The sequence below is a fragment of the Microcaecilia unicolor genome, chromosome 2, assembly GCF_901765095.1.
Source record: "Microcaecilia unicolor chromosome 2, aMicUni1.1, whole genome shotgun sequence".
NCBI classification, from domain to species: Eukaryota; Metazoa; Chordata; class Amphibia; order Gymnophiona; family Siphonopidae; genus Microcaecilia; species Microcaecilia unicolor.
Window position 1 is genome coordinate 182,030,492 of NC_044032.1, and position 20,504 is coordinate 182,050,995.

Consider the following 20,504-nt stretch of genomic DNA (forward strand, 5'->3'; position numbering starts at 1 on the left):
AAGTTAGGCATGTAACTGCGGAGTTACACTAGTATTCTGTAATGGCAAAATATGCACCATGACCCATAAAATCATCCATGGAGAAGCTCCTTCATACATGTCCGACCTAATTGACTTACCGGCACGAAACATTAACAGTTCATCGCGTACCTTCCTGAACCTCCACTACCCTAACTGTAGAGGACTCAAATACAAAGCAATACATGCATCTACCTTCACATACCTCTGCACAAAATCATGGAACAAACTACCGAACACTATAAAAATAACACGTAACTTAACAAACTTTAGGGAACTACTGAAAACACACTTCTTTGAAAAAACTTACAATAAGAATCCTCCTTAAAAATTGATTACTCTATATCTAAACCAACCACCTACCGATCCCTCTGAATTGATTATATTAGCCATATTATCATTATTGATCATCATATATTATTGTCTTTTTTTAAAATTGTTTTATGTAAATTACTCCACAGACATATTTTCCTTATTTCTTATATAGTAATATGTTAATTTAGAACAAACCTCTTCCTCTGTTTATAACTGTATCTTTTGTAACATAATGTAAGCCACATTGAGCCTGCAAATAGGTGGGAAAATGTGGGGTACAAATGCAGCAAATAAATAAATATAGAAGTTGCACTAAGCAAGGGACTGTCCTTCCCCTTGTCTAAACTTGTACAGTGCTGCGTAACCCTGGCAGCGCTATAGAAATGCTAAGTAGTAGTAGTAGTAGCAGCATCCTGACGCCTAACTTTAGCTGACCTGTAGGGAATTACCCCTTGTAAGTTGCATAGATGTACTGACCACAGTGTCGCAAAGAGGTGGTAAGTGCATCTGCAATCCTGCACTGATTGCACAAGTGACAGTGTGCAGTAGAGTACTGTGCACCAACTCAGTATACAGTGCATGCCTGTTCCCACCCATACCCTGCTCAGTTCCTGCCCCATGATATGATATGCAGTTACTTCTCTGGCATGACATGCACACTAACATTTATCATGCTTGTGCACTAACAGCACACACTAATGTGCGTGCTAACTGCTTAGCGCACTTTAGTAAGCAGGTCCTGTATTTTATTTCCATTTGTAAACGGCTCTGGTGTAATGGTGGTGGGGCAGGAATGAAGCCCATTTGATGCTGCCCCTAGTGGCTCCAGATTAAAAATGGCTATCTCAACCTGTGGCAGAAGTCTTGCAGTATTACTGCTAGATACTGACCCCTAGCGAGTGGGATTTTCTCCTGCTCGACCACTAGGCCTTTTAAGGTAGGCCAAGGGGAACCTGTTGGGGCCTTGGGAGGGAGGTCACTGGGTGGTGCTTTCCAAGGGTAATGGGTTTGGGAGGGGGGGGGTCCACGTCGGGGTGGGGAGATGGGCATTTGGATCACGTGAGTGGGGTCTTCTTATCTTGGCAGGAGGGAGGGGGATCAGCTTCAGGCTGCTACCCAGTAGTTATGAGGGTGCTGACAAGTATTCAGTGTCAATACCCACAAAGCCCTCTGGGCAAAGTTAGGACTGGGCATTGCCACTGATTATCCCTGACTCCACCCCCACAACATCTTTTTGATGGTCTGTCAGTGCTAATATTCAGCGGCATTACCCAGTTAAGTGCTGCTGAATATTGGCAGCCAGCTGGTTGAGCACAATTTAAGTGGGCAGGAGTCTTTGCTGCCCACTTAAATTGCTTTGAATATTGGGCTCATAGATATTTCTTTACAAAATATTGGTACATGTATGGAACAGCCTCCTATGGGAGATCATTTGTATAAAAGGAATAACGGAATTCATGAAAGCATGGAATACATGCAGAGAATCCCAGGCTGCAAAAAGTAAGGGGAATGCTAAAAATCAACTGGGATCTATGACTCTGCAAAGCATGTTCCCCCCCATGTGTACGCTGCCATGTAAATAATGCTATGTAAGCATTTATTTGCTAGGGGTACGCACATGGTGGATTAGATGGATCTTATGTTCCTTATTTGGAATAGATTTTATGGATGCAATATTAAAAAAAAAAAATCAGAGGTCCTAAATGTATGGTCCAAAGTTAGCTACGTAAATGTTTGCCCTATTTTGTGCTAAACTTATGAGCCTAACCCCCACTTTTACAAAGCTGCATAATAATGCTGAGACACAGCCCATTTACTTTGAATGGCTCTGTTGGTATTACTGCACCAGCAGCTGCTAGCACGGCTTTGTAAAAAGGAGGTAAGTTTTTTTCAATTGAAATATATGTTAATTTAGGAGTTTAAGGGCCCTGTTTAATAAGCCACTTTATAGGCGTGTTAGCGTTTTTTAACGTGCTTTAACTATGTATGCGCGTTAACTGTGTGCGTGCCTACAATATCCCTATAGGTGCCTATATGGTAATTGTAGGTGCGTGTGTGCTTGCTAATTGTAGGCGCGTTAAAAATGCTAACACATTTTTTTTTTTGCTTTTTGTTTTAGGGTTGTTGCTTTTATTTTAGTCTTTGAAAATGTTTGATGATCATTTGGATACACCATATGGAGCTTGTTCATTTCTTACACATATGTGTATTATTATTATTATTGTATTATTCTAAAAACTTATAAAGATTTTTAAAAAATGCTAACGCACCTTAGTAAACAGGGCCCTAAATGTTATGCTTATAAATTTAAGCCTGCTGTTCATTTTCCTATTGCTAAAAATCACTGCTAATTCCTTAACTTTTTTTTCACACCCTAAATCTGCTCCTGTTGCCACCTACATTTTATCTTCCTAAATTTAAGAGTTTAGTGAAATTTTGATCATAAAGTTATCCATTCATCCCTAGTAAATTTTCAAAGTCAGCGCTCCAAGTTACGAGTCTAAATCTGTCGAATATTGGGGGCCAGGGACTTTTATGCAGTAGTGATAATAAAAGCTTTTGAGGCTTGTAGTCTCATCCTCATTCTATAATCCTGCATATACAGTTTTATGTTTAGCATGCAAAACTACATGTGCAGGTTATAGAATACTTACAGTTATGCATGTAACTTTATTGATAAACTAGTAAAAAAGGCCCGTTTCTGACACAAATGAAACGGGCGCTAGCAAGGTTTTCCTCGGAGTGTGTATGTTTGGGAGAGTGTATGTGAGAGTGACTGTGTGAGAGACAGAGTGAAAGTGTGTGTGTGTGAGAGAGAGAGTGAGTCTGGGTGTGAGTGTGTTTGTGAGAGAGTGTGTGCAAGTGTGTATGTGAGACACAGTGTGAGAGAGAGTGTGTGTGTGTGCGAGAGAGAGTGTGTGTGAGACATAGATTCTCTGTGAGAGTGAGTGTATGAGACCAAGCGAGTGTGTGAGTGACTGTGTGGCACATAGAGAGTGAATGTGATACAGTGTGAGACAGAGTGTGTGAGAGTGTGAGTCAGAAAGACACTGTATATGAGAGAGAGAGTGTGAGCCCTGCCCTCTCAATCCATGCCCATCTGTCCCCTGCCCCTTCCATTCATCCTTTTCCAGCATTTCCCCTCTCTCCCTTAGCCCTGCCCTCCCAATCCATGCCCATCCATGCTCCTCTGCCACCTGCCCCCTCCATTCATCCCTATCCAGCAATTCCCCTCTCTCCCTGAGCCCTGCCCTGCAATCCATATCCATCCATGCCCATCTGTCCCCTCCATTCATCCCTATCCAGCAATTCCCCTCTCTCCCTGAGCCCTGCCCTCCCAATCCATGCCCATCCATGCTCCTCTGTCACCTGCCCCCTCCATTCATCCCTATCCAGCAATTCCCCTCTCTCCCTGAGCCCTGCCCTGCAATCCATATCCATCCATGCCCATCTGTCCCCTCCATTCATCCCTATCCAGAAATTCCCCTCTCTCCCTGAGCCCTGCCCTCCCAATCCATGCCCATCCATGCTCCTCTGTCCCCTGCCCCCTCCATTCATCCCTTTCCAGCAATTCCCCTCTCTCCCTGAGCCCTGCCCTGCAATCCATATCCATCCATGCCCATCTGTCCCCTCCATTCATCCCTTTCCAGCAATTCCCCTCTCTCCCTGAGCCCTGCCCTCCCAATCCATGCCCATCCATCTCCTCTGTCCCCTGCCCCCTCCATTCATTCCTTTCCAGCAATTCCCCTCTCTCCCTGAGCCCTGACCTGCAATCCATATCCATCCATGCCCATCTGTCCCCTCCATTCATCCCTTTCCAGCAATTCCCCTCTCTCCCTGAGCCCTGCCCTGCAATCCATATCCATCCATGCCCATCTGTCCCCTCCATTCATCCCTTTCCAGCAATTCCCCTCTCTCCCTGAGCCCTGCCCTCCCAATCCATGCCCATCCATGCTCCTCTGTCCCCTGCCCCCTCCATTCATCCCTTTCCAGCAATTCCCCTCTCTCCCTGAGCCCTGCCCTCCCAATCCATGCCCATCCATGCTCCTCTGTCCCCTGCCCCCTCCATTCATCCTTTTCCAGCAATTCCCCTCTCTCCCTTCCATGACCCCCCCTCGCATCCATGCTCCTCTCTCTCCCATGTCCCAGCCTGGCCAGCCCTCTTCTTCCCCCCCCCCTTCGCATCCATGCCCCCCCCTTCGCATCCATGCTGTCGTTTCTCCCCTGCCCTTCCACTCCCATTGTTTAACTTTACTGCCCACCTCTCCCCCCAACATCCCTTTTTTTTTTTTTAATTTACCTCCGTGGCGGTTCCGGCAGCGCAGCGTCGGAAGGAGGCGGCGCTCCCGACGTCTAGCCTTCCCTTCGCTGTGTTCCGCCTTCTTCTGACGTCATCCTTGACGTCAGAAGAAGGTGGAACACAGCGAAGGGAAGGCTAGAGACGTCGGGAGCGCCACCTCCTTCCTTGACGCTGCGCTGCCGGAACCGCCACCACGGAGGTAAATCTAATATAATAAAACGCACCGTGCGTGGGTGCGATCCGTTTGTTTTTTTTTTCCGCCCTCGACGTCATGACGTTTGATGCGAGGGCGGGGCAGAGACGGCTGGCTGGCTGGCTTCACACCATGAATCCACGAACCCTACAGGAAGTGTTTGAGTGACTTCAGAACGTTGTCTTCAGAACGTTCACGGTGCGTTTTATTATATTAGATTAGATACTAATTGGCACTAACCAGAACTTATTGGTGGTGATTGGAGTTAATTGGCACTAATTTGCAGTTATACCCGTAACCACACTATAGTGGGTAACTGCAAGGGGGTTTGGATGTGGGAGGGGCATAGGTGGGTCAGGGGTTTGTCCAGGTTATGGAATACCAACAGTTACACACACACACCTGTAACATTTTAGTTACTGGCATTTACACTAGCCATTGAAGCATATTTTCAAAGCACTTAGCCTTCCAAAGTTCCATAGTAACCTATGGAACTTTGTAAGTCTAAGTGCTTTGAAAATATGCCTCATAGTGTAAGCAGCCATGCCTAAATTTTGAGCTTCTTAGTATTTAGCATGTGCTAATTCTGTTAGCATGGAGATGTTCAGTAAAAGTACACAAATGAAACTTACCTTCACTGCTGCTAAGCCAAGGTGTTGTACACTTGATAAATCCCCAATCCCTGAATCATTTTAAAATTTCCTCAGTGAAATTTTAGAATTAGTTAACCTCTTTTACATAAGCAAGTGTTTTTACATGTATACACTCTTATATAAAAAATTACTCCTTTAAAACAATGTCGTTGTCATGTTAATGCACTTACCAAAACAAATCTCAAAGGACAGATTTTAGGCAATGCTTTTTTTTTTCTTCAAATTGGACTAGCAACATTTTGCACAAACCTGAGAAAGGGAACATAAAGCTTAAAAACTAGACACAAAGGCACTAAGTTAGGACAATATAAAGTTTTCTTTAAACATGTATATATTTTTTTTACCTTGATTTTTTTTGTTTTGAGTGAGAGTTCTTTTGCCCTGATATTTCCTTGGGAATTCTCTTTTTCAGAACTCAGGGTTTCTCTCGCTGTTGAGAACAATATACATGTTGGCTGCTGATGGTCTTTATTCTATGAATCAGAAAGGACAGGAAGAAAGTTCATGGCATCATCACAGGCCTGCACCTTGAAACTTGTGGGACAGTAGCCCAAGTGAGTGACCTTAGGTTACATTTTGCTTTGCAGTGTTTTGATATGAAGGTTTAAAATTCTCATTTGGAGGTTTAGAAGATGGCACTCTGTGGGGTAGGAGGAAATCTGCTACAGAATGAATGGAATCTCTGGGGGAAAAATGTTATGGGGCTTATTCCATGTTTTTGTGGAGCTTATAAGTTTCTAAGTTTCTTTCTCCTCTTGGCTATGTGCTTGGTCATTAGATGAACTTAGGACCCGATATTCAGAGCGATTTAAGTGGGCCGGAGAGACTCTAGCCCATTTAAATCACTCTGAGCCCCCCCCCCCCCCCACCTACCAAAAGTGTCATTAAGCCGGGCAGTGCTGGTGAGTATTGTCCCTTATCACTTGCTAAAAAGTGGGCAGGTCAGGGGGCGGTACAAGTTGTGGCACTAGGGCGGAGACCAGAGTTATGCAGGTGCTGGCAATGTTCAGTGCCAGCACCCACATTGCTCAGCAGGAAAAGGATCTAGGTGTCAACATTGATGATACATTGAAACCCTCTGCTCAGTATCCACTGGCGGCTACGAAAGCAAATAGAATGTTAGGAATTAATAGAAAGGAATGGAAAACAAAAATGAGAATCTTTTAATGCCTTTGTATTGCTCCATAGTGCGACCTCACCTCAAATACTGTGTGCAGTTCTGGTCACTACATCTCAAAAAAGGTATAGCGGAATTAGAAAAGGTACAGAGAAGGGCGGCAAAAATGTTAAAGGAGATGGGATGACTTCCCTATGAGGAAAGGCTAAAGCGGCTAGGACGCTTCAGCTTGGAAAAGAGACGTCTGAGGGGAGATATGATAGAGATCTACAAATACTGAGTTCAGTGGAACAGGTAGAGGTAAATCACTTGTTTACTGTTTCCAAAAATACTACGACTAGAGAGCATACAATAAAGCTACTAAGTAATACATTTAAAAGAAATTGGAGAAAATATATTTTCACTCAACTTGTAATTAAACTCTGGAATTTGTTGCCAAAGAATGTGGTAAAAGCAGTTAGCTTAGCAGGGTTTAAAAAAGGTTTGGATCATTTCCTAAAGGAAAAGTCCATAAGCCATTACTAAGATGGACTTGAGAAAATCCACTGTTTCCTTGTCATCAAGCAGATGAAGCCATTACGTATGGGTTGTGTCCATTAACCAGCAGGGGGAGATAGAGAGCACTCAACTTTTCTCAGTGCCTCATGGCCAGCTAGCTCCACTGCCTCTTCAGTATTCTCTATCTCCCCAAGCAGGGTGGCTGCAGCTTCTTCGAGCTCCATCAAAAAATCTGCCTGGGGGTGGCTCCTGGCTTGCCAGTTGTTAGCCGGGGTGTTAGAGGCTATAGCAGCTTCACTTTGAAGGCACATAGGTCAGCCCTTTCCCTGCCTTACCCATGCCCCCGTGGATGTGGACATATTAGCTTGCTTTTCCCTGTCCTTTCCCACTCAGTGGATGCAGGCACATTGGTTTGCCTTTCCCTGCCTTTCCCACTTATCTGAGCCTCCGGAGTGTTTTTATTTACCTCTTTTGCCTCTGCTTTCCTCACAGCGTTAAAAAAAAAAAAAAGCGATCTTGGAAAAGAGGTTTTTTTCTTGAGATTCTTCTGCAGGACCGGAGCTGTGATACTCAGTCTAATGAGGTAAGAGTGTTTTCTGACTCCTCCGGGGTGGGCCCGCGATCGGGACGTGTTTGGCGCGAACCGCCATTTTTTAATTTTACCGCCGTTTTCAGCGATGGCTGCGGAGACTGTAAAGTGCTGTTCTAAATGTGGCAAGCACAAATCAGCAGCGGGGCTCTGTAATTCGTGCTGTACAGACGGTAGAGCCGGCCCGAGCATGGCGAGCGGCGATCTTTCGCGCTTTGAGCTGGCAGCGGACACCATTTTGGATTTTCCACATGGCGCGGCCTCCGTTCCGACGGAGAGCCCTGAATCCGGGGGGGGGGGGGGGGTCCTCTGAGTGAGGCTAATAATAGAGCTGATAGCCCTGGGCAGGATCCGGGCGGTCAGGGAGAGGTTTTCTCCCCTGATTTTGTTTTAATGCTGCATAGGGCATACATGCTTAAAAGAGCTCTTCCACAGGGATCTTCGGACCCTCTGCCTGCCTCCCCGGTGGATCCTGGCCTTTTGGAGTTGGCTTTGCCTGTTTCTTATCCTCCTGATAAACGCAGAAGGGCTAATTCCCCTTCTGAGTGTGGCGCACCCCCCTCCCCCCCCTCCCGTGGTCGGGCTATGAGGATTCTGAGGGGTCTGGCAGAACTTCTTGGGCTGAGGAGCCAGAATCGGGTAAAGAATTGCCACAGGAGCTTGATGATCCGTCTGCGGTGAGGATTTTCCACCGCGAGGAGCTGCCAGCGCTTATTTCAGATGCCTTACAAGCCCTCTCGATTGAAGATCCTGGGAGTGGCACAGCCGCTTCGGTTAATCCAAGGATGGCTAGTACCAGAAAGCCTGCTCGAGCCTTTCCTTTGCATGACTCCATCCAAGAGCTTATTTCGGCTCAATGGGCTGACCCCGAGGGACCTTTGAAGGTTGCCAGGGCTATGGGGCAATTATACCCTCTGAGTGAGGAACATTTGGCTCACTTTGCAAAGCCTAAAGTGGATGCCGTGGTCACGGTTGTGACAAAGAGAGCTACCCTCCCTGTTGAAGGAGGTGTTGCCCTGAAGGATATTCAAGACCGCAGGCTTGATTCAGCTCTGAAGCGGTCCTTTGATTTGGCAGGTCTCACTGTTCGGGCGTCTGCATGCAGTTGTTATGCTGCTAGAGCCTGCCTGGCTTGGTTACAGCAGGCAGTGGAACAGCCCGGTGATGGAGCGGAGACCTTATCTGAAGGGGCTCCGCGGATGGAGTCGGCCTTGCCCTTTTTGGCTGATGCCCTTTATGATATGGTCAGAGCTTCGGCTAAGCAAATGGCTGTAGCAGTGGCGGCTCGCCGCACTCTTTGGCTACGACATTAGGCGGCGGACATGGCCTGTAAGCAAAGGTTGGTGAAGTTACCCTTTCAAGGCCTTCTCCTGTTTGGTGAGGAGCTGGAAAACATTTTTAAAGGCCTGGGGGATTCCAAACCTCAGCGCTTGCCCGAAGATAGGCCGAAGCCTTTCTCTAAGGGTCAGGCGGTCCGCTCCTCTTACAGACCTCGCTTCCGTGAAGCTAGAAGGTACCGCCCAGGGCGTGCTGCTAGGTTCACTTCGCGTGCCCGCTTTCAGCAGAGGAACTCCTTTCGCTCGGACAAACGTTCCACAGCTGCTGGTTCAAGGCCTGGAGTTCAGGGGCGACCCTCTTAATGATGGTGCGCCGGCCCCCTCCTTGTTTCCTGTCATCGGAGGAAGACTTTCCCTCTTTTTCGAGGAGTGGGCCAAAATCTCCGCAGATCAGTGGGTCTTGGACCTGATCAGAGACGGATACCGAATAGAATTCGATGCCCCAGTGAGAGATGTGTTTGTGGAGTCCCGATGCGGTTCTGCCGCCAAATGGGCGGCGGTAGAGGAGACTCTGCATAGTCTGTGCCAGATAGGGGCTGTGACCCCGGTGCCTCCCGCCGAACAAGGTCAAGGCCGCTACTCCATTTACTTTGTGGTGCCACGAAAAGGCGGGTCTTTTCGCCTGATCCTGGACTTAAAAGAGCTAAACAAGTCCTTAAGAGTGCGGCATTTTCACATGGAAACCCTGCGCTCCGTCATTGCGGCGGTACAGCCAGAAGAGTTTCTCATGTCTCTGGACCTGAAAGAAGCTTACTTGCACATACCAATTTGGCCCCCGTACCAGACGTTTCTGCGGTTTGCGGTGTTGGGAAAACATTTCCAGTTTCGGGCCTTGCCTTTTGGCCTCGCCACAGCTCCCCGAACCTTCTCCAAGGTAACGGTGGTAGTAGCTGCCTTTCTCAGGCGAGAGGGTATCCGGGTTCACCCGTACCTAGACGACTGGCTCATCAGAGCAGACTCAGAAAAAGAGAGTCATCTAGCTACAGCCAGAGTGGTTTCATTCCTTCAATCTGTGGGCTGGGTCATCAATATGACCAAAAGTTACCTGACCCCCTCGCAATCTCTAGAATATTTGGGGGCCAGGTTCGACACAGCCTCGGGCTATGTGTTTCTTCCCGAGCAAAGGCGGTGCAAGCTTCAGAATCAGGTCCGTCTGCTCCTGAGGATGCCCCGCCCGCGAGTTTGGGACATTGTCCAGCTGTTGGGATCGATGACGGCCACCTTGGAAGTGGTGCCATGGGCGAGAGTGCAACTGAGACCTCTACAGTATTCTCTACTTCAACGATGGTCTCCAGTATCTCAGGATTATCAGTGCAGACTTTCTTGGCTCCCTGCGGCCCGCCTCAGTATGGAGTGGTGGCTCTCGGACAGCATGTTGCGGCGGGGAATGCCGCTGGCGCTCCCCGATTGGTGCCTAGTGCCTGAAGGGCTGGGGTGCACATTGCCAGGGGAAGCATGCCCAGGGTCTGTGGACGCCCGACGAGTCGGAGTGGTCTATCAACCCCCTGGAGTTGAAAGCGGTGTTTCTGGCTCTTCTGGCCTTTCAAGTGTCCCTGGAAGGATTGGCTGTCCGAGTGATGTCGGACAACACGACAGCAGTGGCCTACATAAATCGACAAGGTAGCACTCAGTGCAGAGCTCTAGCCGCGCAGGCCGAACAAATTTGCCACGCTGCATCTACAGTCCCTGTCAGCAGCTCACATTGCAGGTCAGAGCAACGTGCAAGCCGACTATCTAAGCAGGCATCAGATCGATCCAGCGGAGTGGGAACTAGCAGACGATGTATTCCTGCAGATATGTGCCAAATGGGGCAAGCCAGTGATGGATCTTATGGCGACCAGTTCCAATGCCAAAGTCCTGTGCTTCTTCAGCAGACGGAGGGATCCTCGCTCTGCCAGGTTACCCTGGCCCCTGGGCTTGCTGTATGTCTTCCCTCCATGGCCCTTGATAGGGCGAGTGCTCCTGCGGATTCGGCTGCATCCAGGAGAAGTGGTGCTCATCGCCCCGGATTGGCCCAGGAGGCCTTGGTATGCGGACCTCCGACAGATGCTGTTGGAGGCTCCCTTTCCGTTACCTCTGGTTCTGCACCTGTTGTCACAGGGTCCGGTGACCATGGAGGATGCCTGCCGCTTTGGTCTTATGGCATGGTGATTGAGAGGGCGCAATTGAGAGATAACGGCTACTCAAATAAGGTAATTTCCACTCTCCTGCAGGCCCATAAGCGCTCCACTTCCGTGGCTTATGCCAGTTTGAAGTCTGGTGTGTTTCAAGAGCGCTTTCTCCGTTGCGGGCTCCTGTCTCGCCGATTCTGGACTTTTTGCAGGATGGTGTACACAAAGGCTTGGCCTATAATTCCCTGCGGGTGCAAGTGGCAGCATTGGCCTCCCTGCGTGGCAAGGTTGAAGGCGTGTCCTTAGCTGCTCATCCAGATGTGGCACGGTTTCTTAGAGGGGTGCTTTGGCTCCGTCCTCCCGTGCGGGCACCTTGTCCAGCTTTAACCTGGGGTTAGTATTGAAGGCCCTTCAGGGGGCTCCCTTTGAACCGCTTCGGCGTGCTTCAGAGAAAGATGTGACACTGAAGGCCGTCTTTTTAGTGGCCATTACCTCGGCGAGATGGGTGTCAGAGCTCCAGGTGCTGTCCTGTAGAGACCCTTTTCTGCAATTCTCAGAGTCAGGGGTCATGGTTCGGACCGTGCCTTCCTTCATGCCTAAGGTGATTTCAGCGTTTCACCTAAACCAGCCTGTTTTTCTTCCCTCCTTTGTTGAGGAGGAGTTTCCAGGTTCATTTGGGCAGTTGCACCTTTTGGATGTGCGCAGGACTCTGTTGCAGTATCTGCGAATTACAAATTCTTTCAGGACCTCTCATCATCTTTTTGTGTTGTTTGCAGGTCCTCGCAGAGGGTCTTCAGCGTCTAAAGCCACTATTGCCCGTTGGCTCAAAGAAGCTATCTTTTCAGCATATCTGCTGTCTGGCCGGGCTCCGCCTGAAGCCTTTAAGGCACATTCCACAAGAGCGATTTCCTCTTCCTGGGCGGAAACTGAAGCACTATCTCTTCATGAGATTTGCAGTGCTGCAACATGGGCTTCTAAGCTCTCTTTCGCCCGACATTACAGGCTGGATGTGGCTGCCGGGAGGGATGCGCGTTTTGCAGCACAGGTGCTAGCGCGTGGTGTGGCTTGTTCCCACCCTATTTAGGGATTGCTTTGTTACATCCCATACGTAATGGCTTCATCTGCTTGATGACAAGGAAGGGAAAATTAGGTTCTTACTATGATAATTTTCTTTCCTTTAGTCATAGCAGATGAAGCCATGAGCCCTCCCTGTATGATTGTCTGTATTGCAGTGATTCTGATTTTAGGTGCTGTTCTTGTTTCCTGAAGTTATATTCCTTCCTTGGGGAGTCGGAAAACAGTCTTCAGGATTCTTGTTACAGTTATAGGAGGATGAGTTCATTCCCTCCAGTTCATGTTTTGGGAGGATGAGTTTATTCCCTCCAGGAGGATGCAAGTATTCCCTCTGTTTATAAAAAGTGGAGGACAAGTTTATTCCCTCCAGGAGGATGAGTTCATTCCCTCCTTTTTTGAGTTCATGCCCTTGTTAAGGGGCCATCATTCGCTGTGAGGAAAGTTCATGTTATTCCCATTGCGGTTTGCCATACTGCTTTGGAAGCTTCAAATACTGAAGAGGCAGTGGAGCTAGCTGGCCATGAGGCACTGAGAAAAGTTGAGTGCTCTCTATCTCCCCCTGCTGGTTGATGGACACAACCCATACGTAATGGCTTCATCTGCTATGACTAAAGGAGAAAAAATGATCATGGTAAGAACCTAATTTTCCCATATTTTTGTAGGCCGGATATGATGGCACGCTGAGGGTGGGAAGTAATGCTGGGCTGCTGCAGTAGCCCGGCGGTACTTCTATTTTAGCGAGTGATAAGCCCGTGTTGGGCTTACCGTCGCTTTGTGAAAGGGGCCCTAAATGAATGAAGATGTAAGAGCAGACACTGCGGTAAAAAATAAATCCCCTTGTTTATTAAACTGTGCTAGCTTCTGCTATGTGCTAAATGCTGATACAGCCCATTCACTTTGAATGAGCTGTGTCGTTATTGCTGCACAACAGCCACTTAAATGGTTTAGTAAACGGGAGGAAAGTCTTCTGTTTTTTTTTATCACCATGTCTGCTCCTGCATCTTCATTCTATGTGCTAATGTTTCCATTTGTTTGTGACCATTAAAAAAAAAAAAAAAAAAATTTACCGCGTGAATACTTACCGCAATGTATTTTGTGGACAGTGAGGGCTTACACAGATTCTATTGTGGATGCACTGTGTAGAACAGGAAAGCCCATTCTCCGCCCCCTAACTTGTCCTCGCCTTCCCCCAAAAAATACAAATATATTTTTTTATCATGTGCTAATTTGGCATAAATGCATGGGACATATAAATGAGCAGGACATAGGCAGGTCCACCAATTCTGCACATAACAGCGAATACTGTAAGTTACACACTAAAGTGATGCATTTAAATGTGTACATTTTTGCCTGCTATTGACTTGGCATAAGTGGGTGTACCTAATTGTAGGCACATAGATGGTGCTTTGTGTTAGTACTCTGTAATGGAATCATGGCACCCAGATGCCTTTATAGAATTTGCGCTCAGCTTGCTGCATCTAGGTGCCTAACTTTGGTGCCTAGTTACAGAATTGCTTCCTATGTGTAATTGTGCTTATATTTGGCAACTATAGATGTAGATAGAATATAGACATATATGTATATCTTATATGTATCACTTGACCTCACAAAAGCCAGGTATAAGTGGGGTGAGACGTATAAGCCATATCTAGAAGCACTGATGTTCAACACTTATATGTATAGGAGTCGTAACTGAAAACAATTTAACTGGTCAGGAGAGGCTCCTGCTTGGTTAAATCATGCTGGCTGGCCCTAGAGCAGATATTGAGTAGCAGGCACTTACTTTATTTATTTAACTGTATAATGCCACTCAGTGATGATCCTAGGTCGGTTGCCACCCGGGGCGGATTGCCGATGCGCACCCCCTCCTCCTGGGTGCAGCACGACACCCCCCCCTTCCCGGGTGCATTCTTAGCTGATGGGAGCAGCCACGCGGCTCTCCGCTCCGCTGGCTCCCTGCTCCCTCAGCCCCGGAACAGGAAGTAACCTGTTCCGGGGCAGAGGGAGCAGGGAACCAGCGGAGCCGACATGCATGCGGCTGCTCTCTGCACCCCTCAAGCGGCGTGCACCAGGGGCGGACTGCCCCCCACCGCCCTGCCCTTGGTACGCCGCTGATGCCACTGGATACTTGCTCTGAATGCCCTGGCACTATCCAATTAGTGCTGGGGTAGTCCAGTGCAGAATCAAGGCAGAGCCAGAAAGCTATCCGGGTACTGTAAATATTCAGTTCTGGTACCCGGATAGCTAAGTGGGCATTCTGGACTGCATACAGTGATGTCCAAACTATGCCCAGTTCGCTATTCAGGTACAGCACCGAATATCAGCCATAGCTGGATAACATCTGGCTGCTGCTAAACATCATTTGGTGCCAGGGCCCGGAAAGGGGCTGGCACTGTATATTTGGATCTAATGAAGCTGGTAGCAGCCAGAATTTAAAGAAACACTGACTGCTGTCACCTGAACATTGCCTTCATAATTTATATACAGAGTAGGATGCCTACAGATACTTGTATATTCAGCAGTACGTACTATATGTATAGCACTGCTGAATCTACAAATAATTTTAAATGTCCAGATTAGACATTTCAAATTATTCTCTAGATGTCCACTAAAAATTGACCTCAGTATATTTAGCAAGTGAGAGGACTAAAAAATTTTGTAGGGGATTCTTACATACCAACCAAAGGACATCTTCCTCTCTTTGGACAGTACTTTGGTTGGATCACAGTTAAAACACTACTTATTTCTGGATTCCAAGCTGCAGAAAAGATTTGATGAGATAGGATAATTATAGCTCTGTGTTGAGCTGATGGATCATGACCCCCCCCCCCCCCCCCCCCACATGGATTATAAAACCAAAAAGCAGCCCATTGCTAACATCATCTAAAAATATTTAATATCTGTTATTGATTTTCTGCTTTAATGCCATAGGTCAAATTTTTGTTAATGTTGAACTTTGCTTTGGCAAGAGCTATGATACCATTAAGACTATTATTGCTTTAATTTTTTTTCCTCTTATTTTCCATCCCTGAAGGAAAGAAGAATATGCATGAACTAGGCAAGGATCTCAGAAAAGTTTAACCTAGATACAAATATTTGTTTTCTCTTGTAAACACCTGCCTTTAGTGTTATTGAAAAAAGATGCGATTTTAAGTTATTTTGTTGATAAATATCACAATAGTTGTTTACAAGATATTTTGCCCTGATCTGCATTTGTCTATATTTGCTTTCATAAATCCTTCTTTGTGGTTGCAGTCATTGCAGAAACATTAAGGGCCCTGTTTACTAAGCAGCGCTAAGTGTGCACTAGCATTTTTAGCGCACACTAATGATTAGCATGTGCTAAACACTAAAATTGCTTGTAGAAATATATGGGCAACACTAGCGTTTAGTACGGACTAATTTTAGTGCACACTAAAAATGCTAGCACACCTTAGAAAACAGGGCTTAGGCCTTGAATGAGCAGTCAATCACTAGTTCACATCTTTAGTCGACAATGAGAAGAAAAATGAGTTTTCACGCAAGTGAAATTTTCTTCCTCATTTTCTCACAGCTCTCCTCTCTCTCTCTCTTTTTTTTTTTTTTTTTAAACATTGATTTAGAGGGCTATTTTCAACCCTTCTGCTTAATTTGTTGGTCTGTGGTACCCAGGCCTGCAAGAGAATTTTGAAAGGGAAACATCTAACGGGATCATATACTTTACATACAAGTAGAATGTTATTAGGGATGTGCAGGCAAAAATTAGTTTCTTAAGTCATTTATAGGTTTTCTTATTTTGTTTCATCTTTTTTAACTTTATTTTTATTGAAGTTTTTTCCAGTTGGTTACAATTTTTTTTTATTTTATACAGAATACAGCAGTTCTTCCTGTCACAGACTGATGTTGTGTTGTTGAGTGTTACTACTTCTCATTTTGTTTATAAAATTTTTCATTTTATTTTTATACATTTTTGTTTCAGGGCAAATATGCTCATTAAGAGGTAGCTGCAGCTGTTACCCAAATAACAAAGAGAATCTGCTCATGAGAAACCACCCCAGCCTCCCCCACCCTATCACAACCTGAATTACCAATGACAAGCTGCACTCACCTCCAATCCCCATCCCTCCCGAAATACCAGCATTAGGCAATGTGTCATGCCCACCCACCCCACACATATGCCAAACAGGCAGTTGATCACCTCCCCCCTGGTACTTACCAGGGTTTTCATTGGTGATATACAGCCCAATTTTTGAGAGGTCATAGAAATAGGAATTGAGACATCAGTATTTTTGAACAAAATCTATCGACATACAGCCTGTTCTGAAATACAGGAGAAATGGACGTTGGTGCTTAGTGTGTGTTGCATAAACATCCATTTTAGAAAAATAAATGTATATAATATCGATTATTATCGCAATGCTTTCAGTTCCTGATTTCCCTTGCCATCCCTCCAGTGGAGTGCTGCTGAATAGCAGAGCTGTTTACCAAATCGTAAACATGCTTGGTAGCAGGAGTATCCCCCAACATTGATTTAGACCCTTTCTGAAATGGGGAATAAAGGTCTGTGAACTTGTCATTCCCTTCTCCTGCCCAAAATACTCCCAGATCATTGCCATTTGCACACATTCGGGTTTGATATGTCCATATCCCAGCTTTGTAAAATGGGGGCTTGGATGTATATGCACGATAATTGTTTAAGTGCCAGTTTATGAATGTATCAGATGTGAATAGGGGTTGTAAAATGAGGACCATAATATTTGGACAGGAGTGATTCCCCTTTGTTTCTAGCCCAATTGCACTAAAGCAAAAGTAACTGTATCCCCTGAACTGAAATACCAGTAGGTAAGCATTAGAAGCAGGAGGCATTGAAACACTGCTTAAAGCCACAAACATAGGGATATTTGAGGCATGTGAAGGCACCCCATGTTTGAGGTTCATGGCAATGAACACAGAAGTGCATCTACTGGAGGGGGGTGGGGGGCACAGGATAAGGTTTTTCCTTTGCAGTGGAAGCAATAAAACCCATCTGGGCTACCTCTTTAAGAAACTCCTGTGGGCATACTAGGAACCTCCAGAAGCAATTCATTAGTAAATTCTATAATGCAGAGATTCCAAGTTATCCCCTCCCCCGTGTCCAGAATTTCTCATCTCCCTTAAATCCATCTCCTTCCTATTCTTCCCTCCCCTCCATCCATATGCATCTCCTTCCTCTCTCTTCCCTCTCATCCATCTATGTCCAGCATATCTCCTCTCCCCCCTCCACTCCATCCATATAGTAACATAGTAAATGACGGCAGAAAAAGACCTGCATGGTCCATCCAGTCTGCCCAACAAGACAAACTCTTATGTGCTACTTTTTGTGTATACCCTACTTTGATTTGTACCTGTCCTCTTCAGGGCACAGACCGTATAAGTCTGCCCAGCACTATCCCCGCCTCCCAACCACCAGCCCCGCCTCCCAACACTGACTCTGGCACAGACCATATAAGTCTGCCCAGCACTATCCTCGCCTCCCACCACCGGCTGGCTCTGCCACCCAATCTCGGCTAAGTTCCTTAGGATCCATTCCTTCTGAACAGGATTCCTTTATGTTTATCCCATGTGCATCTACTTCCATGTGCATCTACTTCCTCTGTCTTCCCTCTCCTCCATCCATGTTCAGCATTTCTCCTCTCTCCCTTCCTCTCCATCCGTGTGCATCTCCTTGTCTTTCCTTCCCTCAAACATTTCTCCTCGCTTCCCTGCCCTCCACTCCAGCCATGTCCAGCATTTCTCCTCTCTCCCCTCCCCTCCATGTGCATCTCCTTCCTGTCTTCCCTCTCCTCCATCCATGTCCAGCATTTCTCCTGCCCTCCCCTCTATCCATCCATGTCCAGCAACTCTCCTCTGCCCTCCCCTAACCATCCATGTCCAGCAACTCTCCTTTGCCCCCATCCTCCCCTCCCGTCCATGTCCAGTGACTCGCCCCAGCCTCCACCTGCCCTCGAGTTTGTTCCAACCCCAGTCCCACCTGCCCGCCCTCAGCTCCCCGAATTTCTGTTCCTGCCACTCTGCGTTGAAATTTTTTATTTTACTTCAAGTCGCAGCAGAAGCGGCAGTGAAGGCAGCAGGCAGGTTCGCCTCCTCGCTTCCCTTCCCTCTCAGCATCCTGCCCTTGTGGAAAGGAAATTACATCAGAGGAAGGTGGGACGCTGAGAGGGAGGGAAGGCTGGAGGTGAGCCTGCTTGCTCCTTTCATTGTCACTGCGACGAGGTAAAATGAAAGATATCAACGCAGGGCAGCATGAACGTAAAGTCGGGGAGCTGAGGGCGGGCAGCTGAGCTGGCCGTGAGAAAAAAGGTGCTAGTACGCTGTACCAGCGCGTACCGGCACAAAAAATGCACTGGTTATAATAGGTATCTCAGAGACCTGGTAGAAGGAGTGGGACACTGTCATGCATATTTTCGAAAGAGAAGGGCACCCATCTTTCGACACAAATCGCAAGATGGGCGTCCTCACAGGGTCGCCCAAATTGGCATAATCGAAAGCCGATTTTGGACGTCCTCAACTGCTTTCCGTCGCGGGGACAACCAAAGTTCATGGGGGCATGTCGGAAGCTTAGCGAAGGCGGGACTGGGGCGTGCCTAACACATGGGCGTCCTCGACCAATAATAATGGAAAAAAGAAGGGCGTCCCTGACGAACACTTGGACGACTTTACCTGGTCCTTTTTTTCTTACGTCCAAGCCACAAAAATGTGCCCTAAATGACCAGATGACCACGGAGGGAATCGGGGGTGATCTCCCCTTACCCCCCCCACCCAGTGGTCACTAACCCCCTCTCACCCTCAAAAAAATTAAAAAAAAATTTTTCCAGCCTCTATGCCAGCCTCAAATGTCTTACCCAGCTCCATGACAGTAGTATGCAGGTCCCTGGAGCAGTTTTAGTGGGTGCAGTGCACTTCAGGCAAGCAGACCCAGGCCCATCCCCCCCTACCTGTTGCACTTTTGGTGGTAAATGTGAGCCCTTCAAAACCCACCTGAAACCCACTGTACTCACATCTAGGTGCCCCCCTTCTCCCATAAGGGCTATGGTAGTGGTGTACAGTTGTGGGGAGTGGGTTTTTGGGGGGCTCAGTACACAAGGTAAGGGAGCTATGCACCTGGGAGCAATTTATGAAGTCCACTGCAGTGCCCGGTTGGTGTCTTGGCATGTGAGGGGGACCAGTGCACTATGAATGCTGGCTCCTCCCACGACCAAATGGCTTGGATTTGGTCGTTTCTGAGATGGACATCCTCGGTTTCCATTATGGTCGAAAATTGGGGACGACCATCTCTAAGGTTGACCTAAATTTCACGATTTGGGTGTCCTCGACCCTATTATCGAAACGAAAGATGGACGCCCATCTTGTTTCGATAATATGGGTTTCCCTGCCTCTTCGCCGGGACGTCCTGCGAGGACGTCCTCAGGAAAACTTGGGCACCCCTTTCGATTATGCCCCTCTGTGTTAACAGGGGACAAATTATATTGCAGTGATAGAGTGGATTGAATTGGGGGGGTGCTATATGTTAAAGAGGGAATTGAGTATAAAAAAAATAAACGTTCTACATGAAATAGCAGCATGGGATCCTTATGGATAGAAATTCCACGTGTGAAGCAAAGGCGTATTCTGGTAGGGCTGTACTACCATCTGCCAGGACAGAACAAACAGATGAAGAAATGTTTACAGAATTTAGGAAAGCTGGCAAATTGGGCAACAATATAATAACAGGTGATTTCAATTACCTCAATATTGATTGGCTAAATGTTACATCAGGGGGTGCTAGGAAGGTAAAATTCCTAGATGTGATAAATGATTGCTTGCCCTGAGCTGGTCCCTGCTTGGCCAGTTAGGAAACAGAAACTAAGATTACCAGAAAAACAAGACAGCTAGGATTGAGCTGGCCATAGCCATATTCCCAAGAGAGAGAGTAGCTTCTCCTGGAAGTTGCTGCCTTCCAACCCACCAGTCACAGTTTCAAGGTTGGCTTGTGCCTGTTATCTATTGACATTAGGGTGGAGCTGGGATGAGGGGGACCCTGAAATTTTAGTTCACTAGAAAGAAACCTAACATTTCAGGTTTATTCCTGTTCTTTTAGTTGACGATGCACAGTCCTAGAAAATATATGGAATAATGTACAGACTAGGGTTTTAAAATGAGGTACTACGTTTTTGATATGCACATGCTTGTGTGTGCACCCTTATGCATTCTCTGACCTTGCTTCAAGATGTATCATTATTTTGCCACAGAGGGAGGAGGGAAGATTTGATTGCTCTCACACTGTATACATCTGTGATGGAAA

The 20,504-nt window shown here is 46.9% G+C and overlaps 1 protein-coding gene across 3 annotated transcripts in view; it reads left to right on the plus strand.

Annotated features, from left to right (window-relative positions):
• The window catches only part of SNCAIP (synuclein alpha interacting protein), a 340,141-nt gene that overhangs the window by 8,969 nt on the left and 310,668 nt on the right, over positions 1–20,504 (plus strand). For all 3 annotated transcript variants that reach the window (XM_030193536.1, XM_030193539.1, XM_030193538.1), the window contains exon 2: positions 5,892–6,033. The gene's annotated coding sequence lies outside the window, so the exon portion shown is untranslated. The remainder of the gene's footprint in view (positions 1–5,891; positions 6,034–20,504) is intronic.